The sequence below is a fragment of the Phocoena sinus genome, chromosome 7, assembly GCF_008692025.1.
Source record: "Phocoena sinus isolate mPhoSin1 chromosome 7, mPhoSin1.pri, whole genome shotgun sequence".
In the NCBI taxonomy this organism is placed as follows: domain Eukaryota; kingdom Metazoa; phylum Chordata; class Mammalia; order Artiodactyla; family Phocoenidae; genus Phocoena; species Phocoena sinus.
Genome location: NC_045769.1, coordinates 80,171,247 through 80,194,069, shown reverse-complemented (window position 1 = coordinate 80,194,069; position 22,823 = coordinate 80,171,247).

Sequence of the window (22,823 nt, the reverse complement as noted above, 5' to 3'; positions counted from 1 at the left end):
AATATGTCATTGGTAATTTGTTAGGGATTGCATTGAAACTGTAGATTGCCTTGGGAAGTATAGTCATTTTCACAATACTGATTGAAAATAGATTTTTAAATTGTATTATTTTCATACAATGGAATACTACTCAGTAATAAAAAAAGAACAAACTACTGATATACACAGAAACATAGATGAATCTCAAAAATTTTACTCAGTTATGTTGAGGAAAAGAAAACAGCTGCAAAAGAATATACACTATAGGATTCCATTTTATATGACATCCTAAAACAGGTAAAACTCATCTGTGATGACAGAAATTAGAACAATGTTTAACGCAGGATGTTTGAAGGGTATTGCCTGGAAATGAGCATCAGGAAGAATTCTGCGGAGCTGAAAATGTTCTGTGTCTTGTTTTGTCAAGACTCATTGAAGACATCTAAGGTCTGAGCATTTTATGTAAATTATACTTCCATTAAAAGAATAATAGAGCAAAAATAAACATGCGTCTTTAAAAAGTAATCTAGGACTTCCTTGGTGGTGCAGTGGTTAAGAATCTGCCTGCCAATGCAAGGGACGCAGGTTCGAGCCTTCGTCTGGGAAGATCCCACATGCCATGGAGCAACTAAGCCCGTGTGCCATAACTACTGAGTCTGTGCTCTAGAGCCCAAGAGCCACAACTACTGAGGCCGCATGCCTCAACTATTGAAGCCCACACACCTAGAGCCCACGCTCTGCAACAAGAGAAGCCACCACAATGAGAAGTCCATGCACCACAATGAAGAGTAGCCCCCGCTTGCCACAACTAGACAAAGCCTGCTCGCAGCGACGAAGACCCAACGCAGCCAAAAATAAATAAAATAAATAAATAAAAATAAAAGTAATCTAGGCTTAGTTCTTAAAAACAAAAGTTGTAATGTCAATAATCTGAACTCTTTTAATCAATGTTAAATAAAACATATCAGGGCTTCCCTGGTGGCGCAGTGGTTGGGAGTCTGCCTGCCGATGCAGGGGACGCGGGTTCGTGCCCCGGTCTGAGAGGATTCTGCATGCCGCGGAGCAGCTGGGCCCGTGAGCCATGGCCGCTGAGCCTGCGCGTCCGGAGCCTGTGCTCCGCGGTGGGAGAGGCCACAGCAGTGAGAGGCCCGCGTACCGCAAAAAAAAACCAAAAACATATCAGTCTAACGTCATCTTCTTCCAACCCAAGAACTTAGACATGGTGGTGCAAGAAATGAGAAAGATGATGAATCACCAGAGAAAAACTATTTTAATGTAATCAGCTTGCATGATATCATGTCTGACTAAGATATAAGAATGGAAGAGAGAGTTCCGTTTTTCACTAATAATAAAAATAAACCTAAGATTAGTCAACGACCAAGTAGAGCATAATGCTATTTTTTCGCCAATATTTTTATATTAAAGAAAAAAATCAAAGTTACATGGTGCACAGAGATCTTTTTAGAAAGATTTCCAAAAGCAGAATGAGAATTTTCATACTCTAAATTTTAAAGGAGTGATGTTTTATTTTAATGAAGTATAAAATCACTCATAGGAAAAACATTTTTTTCCAACTATGATTTTACTCTTTATTACTGAGGATATATCATGGCACATTTACATTGTTTTAAAAATTGTATTTATAATTTATTCTGATTTAATTATCTTTGTAGTTTCTATCTTTCAATTTATCTAATTTTTATTTAATTTTATTTTTAAAATGTTGAGCCTTCTTTTAATTTATTTATTTTTATTTTTGGCTGTGTTGGGTCTTTGTTTCTGTGTGAGGGCTTTCTCTAGTTGTGGCAAGCGGGGGCCACTCTTCATCGCAGTGCGCAGGCCTCTCACTGTCGTGGCCTCTCTTGTTGTGGAGCACAGGCTCCAAACGCGCAGGCTCAGTAGTTGTAGCTCACGGGCCTAGTTGCTCCGCGGCATGTGGGATCTTCCCAGACCAGGGCTCGAACCCGTGTCCCCTGCATTAGCAGGCAGATTCCCAACCACTGCGCCACCAGGGAAGCCCCCTAATTTTTATTTTTATGTCATGACATATTTTCTTTTATGTTTAACTGATTTTAATCTTTTTTTTTTTTTTTTTTTTTTTTGCGGTACGCGGGCCTCTCACTGTTACGGCCTCTCCCTGTTATGGCCTCTCCCGTTGCGGAGCACAGGCTCCGGACGCGCAGGCTCAGCGGCCATGGCTCACGGGCCCAGCCGCTCCACGGCATGTGGGATCCTCCCAGACGGGGGCACAAACCCGTGTCCCCTGCATCAGCAGGCAGACTCCCAACCACTGCGCCACCAGGGAAGCCCTGATTTTAATCTTTTTATTCCAGAGTTTAAAATCTGATTAAAGTTATCCTTCAGATATTTTATTTCTGTAATATTAATTATTTTAAATTTTACTTTTTTTATTTAGATTTTTTCATTTCACGATTTATTTTCCTAGGAACAAGTAGGAATGGTAGCAATAGTGGAGGAAGCCCACAATACAAGTAAGAGTAGTTGAAAGCCTCTCCCCGACCAGTTTTCTCTAAAAACACCTTTCCAGCTACCCTCTAGCTGAGTGAATTGCCCAAGAATGGTACTGTGCTGCTGTGATGGGTAAGCTACTGTGCCCCACAGAGCCCATGAATGACAGAGATGGGGTTCACTTAGGTCTCTATGACCCCAAGGGCTTCCCACTCTCCACTTGACTCATTTCTACCACACTGCCCCACCTCCCATATGCTTATCCTCTTTTTGGGGAGGAAAAACTTATTCTTAATATTTCTTTTTTCTTTCTCCTCTTTTTCTGCCTTCCTATTCATGATTGTTCTCATATCATTGACTTTCTTAGCAAAAAATATTGTGTTAATTATGTAAGATACTGGTTTGGTGGCAGTAAACCAACCAAATAACTAAATAAAAACCAATAAGAGAAGTTTGTATAAAACAGAAGTTAAAGTAAACTTCTCTCCCACATAATTTTCCAAGCACAAGTATGTGAGAGCATCATAGTGTCAAGGATCCAAATTTTTTACTTTGTTGCTCTGCCATCTCTAGGGTGCTTCCTTCATCCACATTGTCCATGTCTATGTGCCAGGTAGCAGAATTAGTATTCATCAATTCTTTATTTTCCATTGGCCAGAAATCTGTGGAGAACAATTAGCAGGCAGAGCCACAGCTGTCTTCTGATGCCCTAAGAATGTAGGCATTCCAAAAGCTTGATCATTGGGAAGCAATCACCATTTATATTCATATTTGAATGCAAGAAGTTTGGACTGCCATTCAAATATGGCAAAGCAAAACACCTATTGACCCTCACTGCCCTTACCCAAAAATCTCACTGAAATCATGGTAAAAAAATTTTTAAAAGAAAACCTCAAAAATTTACAAGCATAGTGAGGATGGGAGAGGAGATAATAGCTAAGAGACATTAACAAAACAGACTTAGGATAACCGACTTAGAGGAAGAAGAAATGAAATGTGCAGTAAGAGGGAGGATGGAGGATGCCAAGAAGCATGCTGATTAGGCTGCCAAATCCTTCAAAGCCCAGAAATTAGAGCCACAAGTTGTCTCTGAATGTGGGAAACAGACAAGTCTGAAAACAAGAGGCCGGTGGCTTGCATAAAAGCAGTTCGACCACTAGATCTCCTCACCACCCCTGCACAGCCAGGTAACAGACCTTCCCTCCTCTGCAGAGGGCTTTAGGAGAGATGTCTCCAAGCAAACTTGAACAGATAGTTTAGTTAATATGTTTGCCTATATTGAAAGCAGCTTTATTATTCTGTGGGAAGTTTAGAGCTGAAATAACAATATATACAGAGAAGACTAAACAAACAGGAAAAAAGGCAAGTATTGATGTTATCTTCAGAGAAAATATTCACCATGTACAAGAATGGATATTTAACCACAGTATACTACCTGGCTCAGCTAAGGAGAGTATTTACATAGTCACAATAGTGTAAGCACTTAAATATTTGTTTATATTTCTGGTATAATTATATTGGGAGGATGCGGGTGGGGAAGTGTGGAGATGATAGGAAGGAAATACAAGAGCTAAATCCTTATTTATTTATTTATTTATTTATTCATTTTTTGCGGTACGCGGGCCTCTCACTGCTGTGGCCTCTCCCGTCGCGGAGCACAGGCTCCGGACGCGCAGGCTCAGCGGCCATGGCTCACGGGCCCAGCTGCTCCGCGGCACGTGGGATCCTTCCAGACCGGGGCACCATCAGCAGGCGGACTCTCAACCACTGCGCCACCAGGGAAGCCCCTAAATCCTTACTTTTTATGGTAGAAAATCAATGGATAATAACTAAAAGTAAAAGCTTAAGAAATAGTAGTATAAGCATTTTATAATAGAAAGGCAGAGGTAAATACCTAAAGAAACTACTGAAAGTATCTAAAATGATTGACTCAAAGTAGGAATTGAAGGGGTGGGGCAGATTAGATTAAAGAGAGGTCAGGCAAAAGATCGCTATATTTTGTCTTATAGAACTGTCTGACTTTTTTTTTTAACTTTTAAAAAAATTTTATTTAATTTATTTTTGGCTGCACTGGGTCTTCGTTGCTACGCACAGGCTTTCTCTAGTTGCAGTGAGCAGGGGCTACTCTTCGTTGAGGCGCGTGGGCTTCTCATTGCGGTGGCTTCCCTTGTTGTGGGGCATGGGGTCTAGGCGTGCAGGCTTCAGTAGTTGTGGCATGCAGTCTCAGTAGTTGTGGCTCACGGGCTCTAGAGCTCAGGCTCAGTAGGTGTGCTGCACGGGCTTAGTTGCTCCGCAGCACATGAGATCTTCTAGGACCAGGGCTCGAACCCGTGTTCCCTGCATTGGCAGGCGGATTCTTAACCACTGCACTACCAGGGAAGCCCCTAGAACTGTCTGACTTTTAAAACTCTGATAAAAATTTAAAATTAAATTTAGGGAATTCCGTGGTGATCCAGTGGTTAGGTGGTCCTGCTGAGGGCCCGAGTTCAATCCCTGGTCGGGGACCTAAGATCCCGTAAGCCACATGGCACAGCCAAAAAAAAAAAAAAAAAATTAATTTAATTAAAAGAAATTAAAGTTGTTGAAATGAAAACTTCCTTTCCAAGAAGGAACTTTTCTGAATATATAGTTGACTTGAAGATATCTACCATAATTTTTTTACTAATTGATTTTTCTGTTAAATATTGTACAAAACTCCTGCCCTCATTGTGCCTAGTCTTTTTTCCTTTAATTAAACTTTTAATTTCGAGAAAATTATAGGTTCACATGCAGTTGTAGGAAATAATACAGAAGGATCCCATATTCCCTTTACCCAGTTTCCCTCAATGGGAACATCTTGCAAAACTATGGTACAACATCGCAACCAGGATACTGACATTGATACAGTCAAGAAACGGACAGGCCCCTCACCACCAAGATTCCTCACATCGTCCTTTTATAGCCATACCCACCTCCCTCTGCCTCCCCTGACCCCACCCCCTGACCCCTGGCAATGGCTAATTAGTTCTCCATTTCTATAATTTTGTCATTATAGAATTTTCTTATAAATGAAATCATACAGTATGTGAACTTTGGGGATTCGATTTATTCATTCAGCATAATTCCCTGGAGATTCGTCCGAGTTGCTGTGATTCACAATAATTCATTCTTTTTTATTCCTGAGTAGTACTCCAAGGAATAGATGTGTCACAGTTTGTTTGAAGGACATCAGTGTTCTTTCTGGGTTTGGCTCTTACAAATAAAGCTGCTGTGAACATTTTGGTACCGATTTTTAAGTAACATACACTTCCCATTTCTCTAAGATAAGTGCCCAAGAGTACAATTTTGGGGTCATATAGTGGTTGAATGTTTAGGTATTTTTTTGTGACAGTTTTACTGAAATATAATTCACCCATTTAAAGTGTACAACTCAATGATTTTTAGTGTATTCACAGAGTTGTGCAACCATCAGTACAATTAATTTTAAGACATTTTCATCACCTCAAAAAGATACCCCACATCCCTAGGCTATCACTCCCCAGTCTCCCCAACCCTCCAATCCTAAACAACCACTAATCTAATTTCTATCTCTATATTTTCCCCTTCTGGACATTTCATATATATGTAATTATACGGGGGTTTTGTGACTGGATTCTTTCACTGAGCATGTTTTCAAGGTTCATTCATGTTTTAACAAGTATCAGTACTTTGTTCCTCTATGGCTGAATAATATTCCATTATATAGATACAGCACATTTTGTTGATCCACTCATCAGCTGATGGACATTTGGCTTGTTCCTATCTTTTGCTATATGGATAATGCTGCTATGAACATCCATGTACAAGTTTTTGCATGAGCATATATATGTGTTTCTGTTGGGCATATACCTGGGAGTGGAATTGCTGGGTCATATGGTAACTCCATGTTTAAATTTTTGAGGAACTTCAAATGGTGCAGCCACCTTGTTTTCCAAGGTGGCTGCACCATTTGACATTCTCACCAGCAGTGTTATAAAGGTTCTGATTTCTCCACATCTTCATCAACACTTGTTATTATCTGACTTTTTAATTCTAGCCATCCTAGTAGGTATGAAGTGGTATCTCATCGTGGTTTTGATTTGCATTTCTCTGATCACTAGTGATATTGAGCATCTTTTCATGTGCTTATTGGCCATTTGTATATCTTCTTTGGAGAAATGTCTGTTCAGATTCTTTTCTCATATTTTAAATTGGGTTGCCTTTTTATTGATGAGTTGTAAGAGTTCTTTATATATTTTGGATACTAGATCCTTATCAGACTTTGCAAATATTTTCTCCCATTCTGAGGGTTGTCTTTGCATGTTTAATTTTATAAGATACCACCAATCTGTTTTCAGAATGGGCTTACCATTTTATATTCCTACCAGCAACGTATGAGCGTTCCAGTTTATATGCATTCTCATCAGCATTTGGTGTTGTCATTACTTTTAATTATAGTCATTCTGATAGATGTATAGTGATATTTCATTGCAGTTTTAAATTTGTATTTTCTTTTTTTTTTAGAAATTTATTTATTTATTTTTGGCTGTGTTGGGTCTTTGTTGCTGTGCGCGGGCTTTCTCTAGTTGCGGTGAGTGGGGGCAACTCTTTGTTGCAGTGCCCGGGCTTCTCATTGTCGTGGCTTCTCTTGTTGCGGAGGACGGGCTCCAGGCACAGGGCTTCAGTAGTTGTGGCACGTGGGCTCAGTAGTTGTGGCTCGCAGGCTCTAGAGCTCAGGCTCAGTAGTTGTGACACACGGGTTTAGTTGCTCCGCGGCATGTGGGATCTTCCCCAGCCAGGGCTCGAACCTGTGTCCCTTGCTTTGGCAGGCAGATTCTTAACCACTGTGCCACCAGGGAAGCCCATAAATTTGTATTTTCTAATGGCTAATGATGTTGAACATCTTAATGTGCTTATTTGCCAACTATCTACTTCCTTCAGTGAGTTATACATTCTATTCATATGTTTGCCTATTTTTCTAATTGGAGTATTTGGTTTTTTACTATTGAGTTTTGAGAGTTTTTTATCTATTCTAGATACTGGTCCTTTGTCAGATATATGAATTCCAAAGTTTTCTCCCAGTTAGTAGCTTGTCTTTTCATCCCATTAACAGCATTTTTCCTAGAGCAAAGGAAAAATTTTTTTCATTTTGATGAGGGCCAATTTACTAGTTTTTCCTTTTTACAGATAGTGTTTTAGGGTCCAATCTAAGATCTAGTCCTTTGATCCTGAAGTGTCTGCCTAGTCTTAGATTCTGAAGGTTTTCTCATGTTTTTGTTTTATGTTTTCCCTAAAAGTTTGGTTTTACATTTTGCCTTTGAGTACATAATCCATTTGAGTTAATTTTTAATAAGATGTGAGGTTTAAGTCTCGGTTCCTTTTTTGACCTATGGATATCCAGTTGCTCTAGCACCATTTTGGGGGTAGTCATTAGTTAAATCCATTTCCCCCATAACATGCCTTCACTAATCAAGGGGTTTTAATTGTTGCTACAAAAGACTTGCATGTCCTCCAAGCTGCACATAGCCTGAACAGAAAGATGTTTTCCTGAGTAATCATTCCACAAACTTGGAGTCAGCTGCAGGTAGTTCGATTTAAGCCAAGAGTCAGCTGTGTCTAGTTCCAGCTGAGCTGGTTAAGACTGGATGGGACCACCAACCCTTCAACTGGGCCCATAATAGTGTCCACTCAGTGACCTCTGGGATGTGCAGAGGCCTATAGCTTAGTCATGCTTGTACAGAAACACGATTATTACACCTTTTCCCAGTCACCTTTCCTCACACTCCCCACGCTCCCTATACCTCAGACTGCCCTGTTTCTTTATTCTTTACCCTATAAATGCTCCAAGCCCCCCGCCTTTGGGCAGGCGGATTTGAGATTTGTTCTCCTGTCTCTCCTCCCTCAGTCTGCCTTGGGAATAAACCCTCTCTTTGCTACAAACCTTGTTGTGCATCAGGCAAAACAAGCGTGGTTCAGTAACAAAAGTCTATTCCTATTTTTCCTCAATTGAATTACTGTTTCATGTTTGTCAAAAATTAGTTGGACAGGGCTTTCCTGGTGGCACAGTGGTTAAGAATCCGCCTGCCAATGCAGGGGACGCGGGTTTGAGCCCTCGTCCAGGAAGATCTCACATGCTGAAGAGCAACTAAGCCCATAAACCACAACTACTGAGCCTGTGCTCTAGAACCCGTAAGCCACAACTACTGAAGCCTGTGCACCTAGAGCCCGTGCTCCGCAACAAGAGAATCTACCGCAATGAGAAGCCCGCACACCGCAACTAGAGAAAGCCTGCGCACAGCAACGAAGGCCCAACGCAGCCAAAAATAAAATAAATAAATTTATTTTAAAAAATTAGTTGGACATATTTCTGTGAGTCTATTTCTGGCTTCTATTTATCTATGTGTCTACCCCTCGGCTAGTACCACATTGCCTTGATCACTATAGCTACTTGGTAGGCCATAACATCAGATAGAGTGATTCCTCCCACTTTATTCATCTTCCTCAAGATGCTTTTAGTTATTTTAGGACTGTGCCTTTCCATATAAATTTTAGAATAAATTTATCTAGGTCTCCAAATACCCTAATTTTCAAATTAAATGTATATAATTTAAAAGAGCTATCTAGAGAATACTATTTCAGTCATATTTTTGTCTTTTTAAATTACTTTGTGACATATAGTACAAGTTGGATTAATGCCTATGGCTGGCGCTGATTGACTCCTTGACATTGCAGTTTAAAAAGTTAAGCCATTAGGCTTTTATATTGCTTCAATTAAGGCAAATGGGGGTAAGGAGGTAAAGCTGCCATTTGTTTATAGACTTCTACTGCACAGAATGAACAGGGTTCATTATAAATATGCTTTTCAATCAAATCAACAAGAAAGAGATAACCAACCCAACAGGAAAGTGCACAAATAGTATAAACAGGCAATTTCACAAACAAGACATGAATGAAGATGCTCAAACCCACCAGTAAACATAGAAATGCAAATTAAAGTCATAGGAGATCTTTTGGGGGGGCAGGATCTTTCAAAGTGTTAAACATGCACAGCCTTTAACCAACAATTCTACCGCTGGGAATAGTTTATCATACAAAAAACTTAAATGCATATAGAAATATAAAACACAGGATATGCATGTTAGCGTTGTTTGTATAGAGAAAAATCAAAACAACCAAAGTTCATAAACGTGGGACTCACCAAGTTAATTGTGTTGAGCCATATTATTATTATTATTATTTTTTGCGGTACGCGGGCCTCTCACTGTCGTGACCTCTCCTGTTGCAGAGCGCAGGCTCCGGACACGCAGGCTCAGTGGCCATGGCTCACCGGCCCAGCTGCTCCGTGGCATGTGCGATCTTCCCGGACCGAGGCACGAACCCGGGTCCCCTGAATCGGCAGGCGGACTCTCAACCACTGCGCCACCAGGGAAGCCCTAGCCATATTATTTATACTCTGTAATCATTAAAAAGAATGGAGGAGATCTATATGTATTTACACGAAAAGATCACTAAGATGTATTGGATAAATGAAAACGTGTCACAGAGTAACACGAATAATAAGGTTACAAACATGTAAAAATGTAGATCTACAAAGGTGTGTAGAAATATGTAGGAATAACATATACATTACTTATGGCGAGGGAATGGGATTGGAGGTAGATTGGGGAGAATGAGGATTAGGGAAGAGGGCTTTCTGGTTTCACTTTATATATTTCTGTATTGTTCAAATTATTTTTACATTAAGCTCATTTCATGCATTTCTTTAGTACTTGTAATATTTTAAGATGTTGTGTGTGCGTTTTAGATTGCTGCCAACCTCAAGTAACTCAAAGTAAGTCAAATTGAACGTATTTAACTGAATGTATAGGAGTAATATAATATTGGCCGACCAAAAATGACTTTTATTTCCCACCTAATTTATTATGGACTCTTTTAGATTTATGCTGTTTTTCAGGGAGTATTCCCACATATCACTAAACAACTCTCTTGGCGTTTCAGACAAAGGCAAATCTGGTGCTCATTAGTGAGTCATTTTCTTTGGCACTGATAAAACAAACATGGGGTTTTAGAGGCACAGAAGTGAGCATTGATCTACTCTTAGACTGTAAGCAGCAGAGATTGTAAAACGTCGACCATCATTTTCATAGGCAGGGGATACTGGCCATCCATTCCTAATGGGGCAAGAATTTTCAATTTATTTTCCAAAGACTTGTTGAACTTATGTCTATCCATCTCAGCATCCAGCCTCCGGTGGCACTTGCAAATAGCCTTCCTTTTGTTGCCATGTTTATCAGTCAAGGGTTTTGTCTGCAAGTGACTGAATCATGGCTGGCTATCTTAAGCAAAAAGGAAATTTATTAGAAGGTCATCAGGGCTGACCGAATTGATGAGAGGCCAGATGGCCCCACTTGAGAAATGGGAATAATCTCAGGGCAGACAGTATGACCAGGCTGAGCAAAAGAAACCATGGCAGTGGTCACCTAAGAGGACAACAAGGCCTCTGCCTCTGTGATAGATCTGACCTCACAACCTTGCATGACAAAGTGCAGGACAGTGTCCAATAGGAAGATCCAAAGCCATATGTCCCCTGAATCTGTCAAGGCCAAGTTGGCTACTATCTTCCACTGAAAATACATATATTGGGAGATTTCTCAAAAGGTAGATGAGAGTGCTAGAACAAAATGCCACAGTGGTGCCACCATGGCCTTAGCATGGTGGCCATGGCTAAGGGCAAAATTGTGGACTATTATTAACTTGTTAATATGATATTCTCACAGTGACATCAGAGCACAGTTCTTGAGTTACCTTGCTTTTTCACAAGATCACTCATTTTCATATAAGAATAATATATCTTACCAGTATCAACAATTGTAAAGTGGTCTTGTTTCATTAGCAATCAATAAACAGCCACATATTGGGGAAGGAAGCGTTTTAAAGTATATAGAAGGCAAACAACAGGCTATTATGGATCTCTTTTTTTTCAGCCATAGAAAGTTATAATTAGGCTCAAATAGGTAAACATGGTGGATTTAACAAATGCACTACTATTCTCTCCTTCCTGAAATCCCATTAAAATGACACTAAATGGACATATTTTAAAAGATCTTTATCTAATATGAAGACTTTGGATGCTAGAAAACAGATGTGAGTGGCAACTACCTTAGAACAAGGAAGCTAGATCCTGTCTTAGTAGTGAGGAAATCTGAGAAGTAACCACTACACTGTAGAGAAAAAGAAAAATGCTCAAAAATTGATAGTGTCATATACTTGCATAAGTGGTAAAAATGTGAGAATTGGTTGAAAGTGTGTTGAGTAATCATCATAACTCCCAGATCCATGCCCCAACTCTGATCAGCTTAATCACTGCTCTTCTCCTCCTATAAGACTCAAGGGTTGTTTTCCCCCTTTGAAGATGGCAAAATAGAGGATCTCTGGACAGAACAAAATCAGTTACAATAGAGAGTAGAAGTAATGTACTCAAAACAGAGGTATTAAGTGGATATTTTCATAATGAATGACGAGGCCCTGGTTTCTTTCCCCACTCAGCTTCCAGGTAATGGCAGCCAGACTATCTCTTCCAAGCAAGTCATTGGAAGATTCTTATCTGGGGAATAGGACCGGTCTAAGAGCTCAGACCTAAGCTACCTTTCACAACAACACAGCCCGGTCAAATCACCCTAAAATGAAGATCCCGGCCAACAAGACTCACCTGTGTACTCTGGGTCTTCCTTTTTTTACTTCCAATTCTTAAGTATGAGCAAACACTCAGGGGTCACCAGAAATTGAGAAAGCATCTAATACAAAAAACAGTGATGAAAACAAATGAACAAAAGGAACTTGGAGGCAACAGAGACTAAGTATAGAGAAGAAAATTTCAAAATCCAACAAACCAATATCCTTATACAGTCAAAAGGACTGTACATCCATTAAATATAAATATCTACTTTTTTTTTTTTTTTTTTTTTTTGCGGTACGCGGGCCTCTCACTTGCCGTAGCCTCTCCCGTTGCGGAGCACAGGCTCCAGACGCGCAGGCTCAGCGGCCATGGCTCACGGGCCCAGCTGCTCCGCGGCATGCAGAGTCCTCTCAGACCGAGGCACGAACCCGCGTCCCCTGCATCGACAGGCGGACTCCCAGCCACTGCGCCACCAGGGAAGCCCTAAGTATCTACTTTTAAAAGGGTTCATTCCAGGAGAAGAAGAGCAATCTCGGGGGGTTGGAGGGTGGAGCAGGGAGAGGAATGATGGCAGAAATGAAAAACTGAATAGAAGTGTTGGAAGATAAAGTTAGGTAAATCTCTCAAAAAGTAAACAAAATAGACAAATGTGAAAGACAGAAGAGATCAGGAAAACTAGAGGATAAGACAATAAGTTCCAACATCTAATATACAGTAATATGAATACTAGAAAGAGAGAACTTGAGAAACAGAGAGGAGAAAGCAGCAAAATAATCAAGAAAAATTCCCAAGGCACTTCCCTGACGGGTCCAGTGGTTAGGAGTCCATGTTTCCACTGCAGGGGACATGGTTTGATCCCTGCCTGGTTGGGGAACTAAGATCCCGCAAGCCGCACAGCATGGCCAAATAAAAGAGAGAAAAGAAAAATTCCCAATATTTGAGTATTCCAGATCCTAGGAGCCCACCATCCAAAACAATGGTGGGGCAAGTCTCTCGAAGAACATACAACTTCATGAAATTTCACAGCACCAGGGACAAAAAGAAGATTTAACAAGATTCTGGGGTTGGGGAGAAAGAAATTCAGGAATCAAAATATCATCAGACTTCTCAACAGCAACGCTGGAAAGCCTGATGCAATGAAGCTTTGATGTCATTTAAATTCTGAGGAGGATAATTTCTAACCAAGAATTCTATAAATTATCAGTCAAGCCTATCAGCCAGGATCCTGGCCAGAAAAGAGAGGGTGCACTCCAGGAGGATAATGGAGAAGCTTTAACAAAGGAACTGGCTGTGAAGGTTTGAGCAGAGCCTATTACCACCAGGGCACAAAGGGAAGAATGAAGTCCTAGCATGCAGAGGGTAGATTCTCGCAAATGGTTACAAGACAAGAGCTGCATCCTTTAGCAGAGGATGCCGATAATTGCCTCAAGCTGATGGCAAGGAGGCCAGGAAATATAGGCCCCAACCTCCCTCCTCTTGCCTCCCTCCAATCTCCTACCTGTTTCCCACTGGCCAGACACCCTAAAGGCCAGATGGCAAGTGACTCCAACAATGTTGTTTGTAAACCTCAGCTCTCATGAAACTGAGTAGGGTGGAGATGGGTAGAGTAAGTTATAAAGACTAAATCTGCTAAAATGTGTAACGCCTTTAGAATAATGCCCATCATCTTTTTTTTTTTTTTTTGCCTGCACTGCTAGGCTTGGAATCTTAGTTCCCCAACCAGGGATGGAACCTGCACCCTTGGCAGTGAAAGTGTAGAGTCCTAACCACTGGACCGCCTGGGAATTCCCAATGCCCATCATCTTTTAAACACTCAATATATCTTAGTTATTGTTGTTGTTGTTATTGTTAGTTCACTATCATTATTGTCATTAAAATTCACGTGAAATCAAATACTGACAAACTTTCTATCCATTTTCTAAATCTACTTCCTCTTTCCCTGATAATGTTCTTCAACACAAATACATAAAATATATTATAAAATTTTATTAGCATAAAAAATATTTCCACTGATTCCAGGGACTTTTCAAATTCTTTCCAGATTTATTAGTAATACTTCATTTGGAATAAATTTTTATTGGACTTACCGGTAGTGATGTGTAATTCAGAAGTAGTGTGACTGGGCAGAGATAACCACAAAGAATTAAGTCAGCCCTGTTTTCCAGGAAAATGTTATGGCCTTAGTACTTTCCCATGAAGTAACTTAATCAGATCACCATAGTGCGATGTTTTGCAAAATAAGTACTATAATCCCCAGAAGTGCTAAACAGAATGGGGTAAGAGGTTGGGGTGGGTGGAGTGCTTAATAATAACAGAATTGAATCGACCTCAAAATATGACTAGTTCAAAACACAAATACCCATTATTACACAAAACGTATTGCTCAATGTTTCACCACATGTGATGTAAGTTTGAATAATAATGAGATGCCAATTTTGGTCTATCAAATTAGCAAAAATTAAAAAAATTATTCTATGTAGTGTTTGTTGGAGTGGAAGAAAAATGGTACTCATACTGATGGTGGAGTGTTTATTAGTGCAAACCTTTCTAGAGAGCAAGCTGGTATTATGTATTAAAAGTCCTTAAAACATTTAGACCCATCACAGTCTACATGGAGGAGACAGAAATGAAAAGGATACCATAGTATGCATGGTGGAAATGTGTTCCGTGCACTATGGGAACAGAGAAGGAGAAATGAGTCAAGAAATAAACTGCTCAAAAGAAGCAAAGATCATTTCACAAGAGACGGCATTTGGATAGGATTTTGAAGAAGTAATAAAAGTTCATCTGTCAGAGAGAAAAATTTCAGAAGTTAGTCACACTTCTCCAGAATTACTTATCACTATGCAAAAACACAGCACCGTGGAAAGGCATACTCATCAATAGTGAGACTTTCGATGTGTCTGGAGAGGTGGGAGACAGTTCCCTACATTGCTTTTAAAATCATAACGTAGAGACAAGTTAAACAATTGCCTATCTGCAGCACTCCCTCCCCCCAACCACCAAAACCCCTAATCTGGCAAAAAAGAAGATGAAACAAGAAGGCTGACATAGAGACAAATATTTAGGAAGCTAAAGTGGAATTTGTTCCAAGCAAAAGGGCAGCCAGGTTAGCAAGGAGTGGGCATGAGCTGGTAGTGGCAAGTAGCCTGAGATGCCATACTACCACTTATAATTATATTAAATATTTAAGAATAAAATAACTCTATTTTATAATATATTGACTTTTGAAAAAAATCAATTTTAATAAAGAAGTCATGTTTGCCACTTTTACAAATGAACTTCTATAAACACAAGCACACCAGGAAGGATGACAGAAATAAGGAAAATTTGAGATACATTTTTTTTTTTTTTTGCAGTATGCAGGCCTCTCACTGCCGTGGCCTCTCGCGTTGCGGAGCACAGACTCCGGACGTGCAGGCTCAGTGGCCATGGCTCACGGACCCAGCCGCTCCGCAGCATGTGGGATCCTCCAGGACCAGGGCATGAACCCGCGTCCCCTGCATCGGCAGGCGGACTAACAACCACTGTGCCACCAGGGAAGCCCTGAGATACATTTTTAAAATATATTTATTTATTATTTATTTTTGGCTGTGCTGGGTCTTAGTTGTGACATCCAGGATCTTCATTGCGGCATGTGGGCTTCTTAGTTGAGGCATGCGGACTCTTAGTTGTGGCTTGCATGTGGAATCTAGTTCCCCGACCAGAGATCGAACCCGGGCCCCCTGCACTGGGAGTGCAGAGTCTTACCCACGGGACCACCAGGGAAGTCCCTGAGATACACTTTTAAAAAACCCAGGAAGATTTGAATGCAGCAGTAACAGCTGGCAGTAACTGTTATTAACTAAAAGAAAAGAGAGCAGTAGACGTCTGCCTGCATTCTGAGTCTCCCTGCTTCCTTTTCCCTGGTTTAGAGTAAGCTTCTCTGTCCTCCCTTAAAAATTTCTTCTTCCATCTCCTCATCTCTTCTTAATTGGGAAATCCCAGGCACAGGAGGGGATGGGCCAGCAGTCAGAGGACACAGGACTCCCCCGCCTCTCACATCCAGCTGTGCACATTTTCTTTGACTAGCTGAGAGGGATAAAAGCCAAGAAGGGAAAGAGAGGAAATTCCACTTGGAGAGTCCTAAATGTACACTATTTCTTGGAATGTCTTTCTTCTCTTTATTTCCTCAAGCCACATGTGTGTGTGTGTGTGTGTGACAGACAGAGAAAGAGAAGAAGAAGGAGGAGGAAGGGAGGGAGAGTGGGAGGGAGAGGGAGTTTGAAGTTATTCAGTTGCCAGTTGGTTTGCACCTCTGCTGCTATCTCCACCCTGCTCTATTGGTGAGGGGGAGAGATATAAGGAAAATGACAATTTAAATGGAAGACCTTTTAAAATACAGATTTATGTTTTATTCTAATTTGCAAATTATATATTCTGGGACCAGCAGTCATGTACCATAACTAATTTTCCAAAATTAAGAATGTTACCTGGATTGTGATACTCCAATGGAATAATCAATGTGGACTTCTTTGAAAAATATGCTATAAAGCACCAAGGGAATTAGCATTTACTGAGTGCCTGTTATGTGCCTGGTACTTCTCATGTGTTAGCTCACAGAAATCTCACAGGAACCCTGCAACCTATTTACCCACATATTACATACAAGTAAACTGAAGTTCAATGAGATAAAACATGTTCAGAAAAAAAAAAAAAAAGAAACATGCTCAGGGTCACAGAGCTAATCCATCTGATTTCAGATCTGTTCTCTTCTCAGTACCACAGTGTCTCTTACAAATTATCATTATTATTATGATGGGTATGCTTCTGAGGTTGAAGGTGAATTCAATGGAATAACTATGTTTGTGGCAGGGCTTTACCAAAACAGAGTTGTTTTCAAGAATATATTTGTTCATTTGCTCAACAAACCTAACTGATGTGCCAATGATATGTCCTGAATTGACTCTTGATTCAGAAAATGTTATCATAAAAATGAACTCTTAAGATAGTCTGAGAGAAATTCATTCTACCTGTGGAGGATAAAGGAAGGTTTCATGAGGGAGAGGGAACAAAATTTTGAATAGATTGTTTTCTGGTGGAGGAAGGGGAAACATAGATGTATGTGGTACATTTAGAAATGGCAAATATCAACACCCAATGAAAAATGGCAAAAGTTGTGGGAAAAGAAATGTGCAGGTCTCTGGCACTGAAACTCTGAGCAGATCCAATGGAACAGCAAAAATGAAACATGGAAATATGTCCTTGTAGTACTTGAAATGATCATAAAGTAGACTCATGAGTGCTGACATTCCTGACTTTCATTTCTTCCTCTCCAAGCCAAAAAGGGATAACAAGCCCACAGTTCTGGGATCTCCTGATCTGAGGAATTCCACATTCTTACAGGTAGCAGAGATGACCGAACTGTAGACATGCTTTCATGATAACTATGAGGTGCATTAGAAAGGAGCATCCCTACAATATTGTATCCTTGATCTTGTGCAAAGGTAAACTCAGACAAGTCTGAGTCATCATTCTTGCCAATTCTTAAAATCCACCTGGTTTTAGTAGTTCAGCCTAGCATAAAAAGTCCCAGAGCTAGAAATACAAATGATTAATAAGCATACAAGAATATATTCAACCTCATTGTTTTAGGATCTAAGTAAATGTGAAATCTATGGAGCTATAAGACATTTCTCAACGTTTCTCATACTTTTCATGTTTCCGTACTTTTGCATTATTAGGCTTCGAGATAATTTATCTTTTCTATACCCCAGGTCTTTTTTTTTTTTTTTTAAACATCTGTATTGGGGTATAATTGCTTTACAATGGTGTGTTAGTTTCTGCTTTATAACAAAGTGAATCAGCTATACATATACATATGTTCCCATATGTCTTCCCTCTTGCGTTTCCCTCCCTCCCACTCTCCCCATCCCACCCCTCCAGGCTGTCACAAAGCCCCGAGCTAATATCCCTGTGCCTTGCGGCTGCTTCCCCCTAGCTATCTACCTTACTACGTTTGTTAGTGTATACCCCAGGTCTTATTCAGTCTTCAGTTGTCTCCATTCTGCTGTTCAGCTCATCTATTGAGTTTTTGTTTCAATGATCATATTTTTCATTACCATCTTTGTTCATTTGTTCTCTTTCATAATATTCTGTTCTTGTTTCATGGTTACAACGCACTCTTACCTCTTGCTCTATAAATTCAACTTCCACAGATGTTAGCTGAGTTAAGTGCTTCCATTTCATGGTTGTGATTATTCCTTTAATGCTTGGCGATGCTTGCTTTTCAGTTCCTCTGTGTCTTTGAGACCCCACATTTGCCTGTCTGAGAATTCTGCTTCTGTTTACAGAGTCTGCACCAGTTATTGTTGGGAAAGAGTTGAATCTGATGCCTATTGGGATGTTACAGTAGCTTATCTTCTGGAAATACCAGCTCCTTTCTGAGGGCAAAAAGTCACCCAGGGGGCTTCCCTGGTGGCGCAGTGGTTGGGAGTCTGCCTGCCGATGCAGGGGATGTGGGTTCGTGCCCTGGTCGGGAGAGGCCACAGCAGTGAGAGGCCTGCATACCAAAAAAAAAAAAAAAACAAGTCACCCAGTATAGTGCCCTGCCTCTGGCCCAAGCTCTTACCCTCACTGTTCTACTTAGGAAGGAACAGTTCTGCTGTCTTCCTCTTGCCTGGCCAGGGCTGATCTGGTTGACCATTCTGGATGCTTTCCCAATTGCTGAAGGGACACTTTCTATTCCTTACAGTCACTGCTATGTGTTTAGAGCAATCCTGAAGCCAATCCCACCTTTAGCAGAAGCACTTTCCTGCTTATGTATTTTCCTCTACTTAGCTAACCATATCTGTTTCTCTTAGGAATTTTTCAAAATTTCTGCTTGATGATGGCGTTTTCCTGATTTTTAGTCCTTCTATGAATGCATTTTTCTCTTAAATTTTTTTATTTTGTGGCTGCTGTGGAATTTCTATAAAGAAGAAAGTTAAGGGCTACAATCTTCCTTATGGAGGAGACTTTTTTTAACTTTTTATTTTATATTGGAGTATAGGTGATTAACAATGTCATAATTAGTTTCAGGTATACAGCCAAGTGACTCAGTTATACATATATATGTATCTATTCTTTTTCAAATTCTTTTCCCATTTAGATTTTTACATAATACTGAGCAGAGTTCTCTGTGCTATACAGTAGGTCCTTGTTGGTTATCCATTTTAAATATAGCAGTGTGTACATGTCAATCCCAAACTCCCTAACTATCCCTCCCTCCCATCCTTCCCCTCTGGTAACCATAAGTTCATTCCCTAAGTCTCTGAGACTGTTTCTGTATTGTAAATAAGTTCATTTGTATGTGTTTTGTTTTTTTGTTTTATGGATTCCACATGTAAGTGATACTGTATGATATTTGTCTTTCTCTGTCTGACTTACTTCATGGAGGAGACTTTTAAATCTAATGGTATGCATTGAGTGCTACTGAAACATAGGTAAATAAATAATTATTTCAAAAATTTGTATATATATGTGTGGTCTTGTATATATTTATTTCTATTTATTTATTCTCCCAATAGCACCTAATGGCAAGGTATACTAAATATATGGTAATACGAACACACACACACACACACACACACACACACGCTTTGCCATGCAACTAAAAAGTCTCTTCCTTTAGAACAGATTGCAGTGGCTTCCCTGGTGGTGCAGTGGTTAAGAATCTGCCTGCCAGTGCAGGGGACATGGGTTCGAGCCCTGGTCCAGGAAGATCCCACATGTCGCAGAGCAACTAAGCCCACGTGCCACAACTACTGAGCCTGTGCTCTAGAGCCCACGAGACACAACTACTGAGCCCACGTGCCACAACTACTGAAGCCTGTGCGCCTAGAGCCTGTGCTCCACAACAAGAGAAGCCACTGCAATGAGAAGCCCTCACACCGCAGTGAAGAGTAGCCCCTGCTCGCCTCAACTAGAGAAAGCCCATATGCGGCAACGAAGACCCAACGCAGCCATAAATAAATAAATAAATTTATTTTAAAAAATAGATTGCAGGGCTTCCCTGGTGGCGCAGTGGTTGAGAGTCCGCCTGCCGATGCAGGGGACGCAGGTTCGTGCCCCGGTCCGGGAAGATCCCACATGCCGCGGAGCGGCTGGACCTGTGAGCCATGGCCGCTGGGCCTGCGTGTCCGGAGCCTGTGCTCCGCAATGGGAGAGGCCACAACAGTGAGAGGCCCGTGTACCACAAAAAAAAAAAAAAAAAAAAATAGATTGCAGTCCTTAGTTCTCTCAAATAAATGAATTTAATTGGACCAAGGAGTCATAGAAGTTCATGAACTAGAGGACTCCTGAAAAGAGTCATGAAGGTTGAAGTAATTATGGAAAGAAACATGCTGTAGACAGTTTCTTGGCCCTTAAGAGGTGCCCTCTAACTTCAGGATAAAAATTCAAACTCCTTAGGTTTGCAAAGAAGACTTGGCTCGTGCCTCCCTCTGGTCTCATTTCCAATCACTTCCCCATCTCCTACTATGTCCTCTTCCCCTGCTAAACTGAAGAACTTGCTGTTCTCCAAAGGAATCAGCTGTTTTGGTTTCTGAACTTCCACATGTGTATTTTCCTCTGCTTAGAACATTTTGGCCCTGGCAAGATTATCACATCCAAATATTAACACTGTTTAAAGATAATTCTTTGTTTAAAGACTCCAACTGGTAATGTGTTTATTGCGATTAGCTACCATGTTTCATCCCATTATATGCAATATTATCTTCCTTTTCAAGGATGCCACAGCATGATTTATGTGTCAGCCTCCCCTTGATCCTAAGGCCATCAATATCTCTGAGCATTGGCCGTGCAGTGACAGGGTATTAGGTAGGTATAAAGGCTTTCAGAAAACACCATATTTCCCTTCTCTGGGAGAAAACATGTTGGCTTTATTAATGATGTGTGAACAGGAATCAACAGACTTGGGTCTTAATCCAGATTCTGATAAATATGACCTTGAGAAGCCAAGACAGTTTATTGGGTTGGCCAAAAAGTGCTTTCAGTTTTCAAGTAAAAATAAAAGACACATTTTTCATTTTCACCAAGAACTTTACTGAACAACGTATTCTTCCTTCTGTTCCACTACCCTCTGCCATTTTTCAGGCAACTTCATAATTCCACCTTCCCAAAATTTTTATCTTTTTGAGCAAAGAACTGTTCCAGGTGCCTTTTACAGTCTTCCAGGGAATTAAAATTTTTTCCATTAAGAGAATTTTGTAAAGACTGAAATAAATGGAAATCTGAAGGTGCAATGTCTAGCGAATATGGCGATGAATCAGAACTTCCTCGCCAAGCTGTAACAGTTTTTGCTCTGTCATCAAGGAAACATGCAGTCTTGTGTTATCCTGATGGAAGATTACGTGTTTTCTGTTGACTAATTCCGGACTCTTTTCATCTAGTGCTGCTTTCAGTTGATCTAATTGGGAGCAGTACTTGTTGGAATTAATCGTTTGGTTTTCCAGAAGGAGCTCATAATAGAGGACTCCCTTCCAATACCACCATATACACAACATCACCTTCTTTGGATGCCTTTGGTGTGGTTGGTGGTGGTTCAGTTTGCTTGCCCCACAATCTCTTCCATTCCACATTATTATACAGTATCTACTTTTCACTGCCTGTCACAACTTGTTTTAAAAACAGAACGTTTTCATTATGTTTCAATAGAGAATCGCATGCGGAAATAGGGTCAAGAAGGTTTTCTTTGCTTAACTTATGTGGAACCCAAACATCAAAGCGATTAATATAACCAAGCTGCTGCAAATGATTTTCAATGCTTGATTTGGATATTTTGAGTATGTCAGCTATCTCCCTCATGGTATAAGGTTGATTGTTCTCAATGAATGTCTCGACTTGATCATTATCAACTTCAAATGGTCTACCCAACCGTGGAGCATTGTCCAGCAAGAAATCTCCAGCATGAAACTTCGCAAACCATTTCTGACACATTCTATCAGTCACAGCACTTTCTCCATATACTGCACAAATCTTTTTTTGCATTTCAGTTGTGTTTTTACCTTTCTTGAAATAATAAAGCATACTATGCCAGAAATGTTGCTTTTTTTCTTCCATCTTCAATATTAAAATGGCTATACAAAAATTCACCAATTTTGATTTTTTTTAAATGCATTTTGATATGACAGCTGTCACAATACAAACTAATAAAATTGTTTCGACTGAAATTAAAGACAACTAAGTGCTACTAGAGCCATCTTACAGGAAAAACCGAACGAACCTCTTGGTCAACGCAATAATTTCTCTGGGCCTCTGTTTCTACATTGAGGATACACTCTCCACAAGAGGGTGTTAAAAAGGTGCTCCTCCACCTCTCTCCCAGGTTTCAAATTTGGTAACAGATCGAATAAATTAAAAAAACGTTTTCTGAAATTACTCAGTAACCAACATTATTATTTAAATACTCAAATAATAATACTAATGAAAAATGTTTCCCATCAGTCTTGGAATTCTTCCTTCTCATTCTTTACACTGTTGCACAGTATTCCAAGATATGGCCAAACCATCATTTATTTAATCATTCCTTTGTCGATTTACATCACAGTTGCTTCTAATTTGTCTTATTATACACTGTGTTAGAGGGAACATCCTAGTAAGAAGTTGTATAGTTTCTAATGTATCTGCTTTACTTACAGCAAAAAGTCTGTGCTCTGAGCTTTGTTCCCACCATACATTGGCT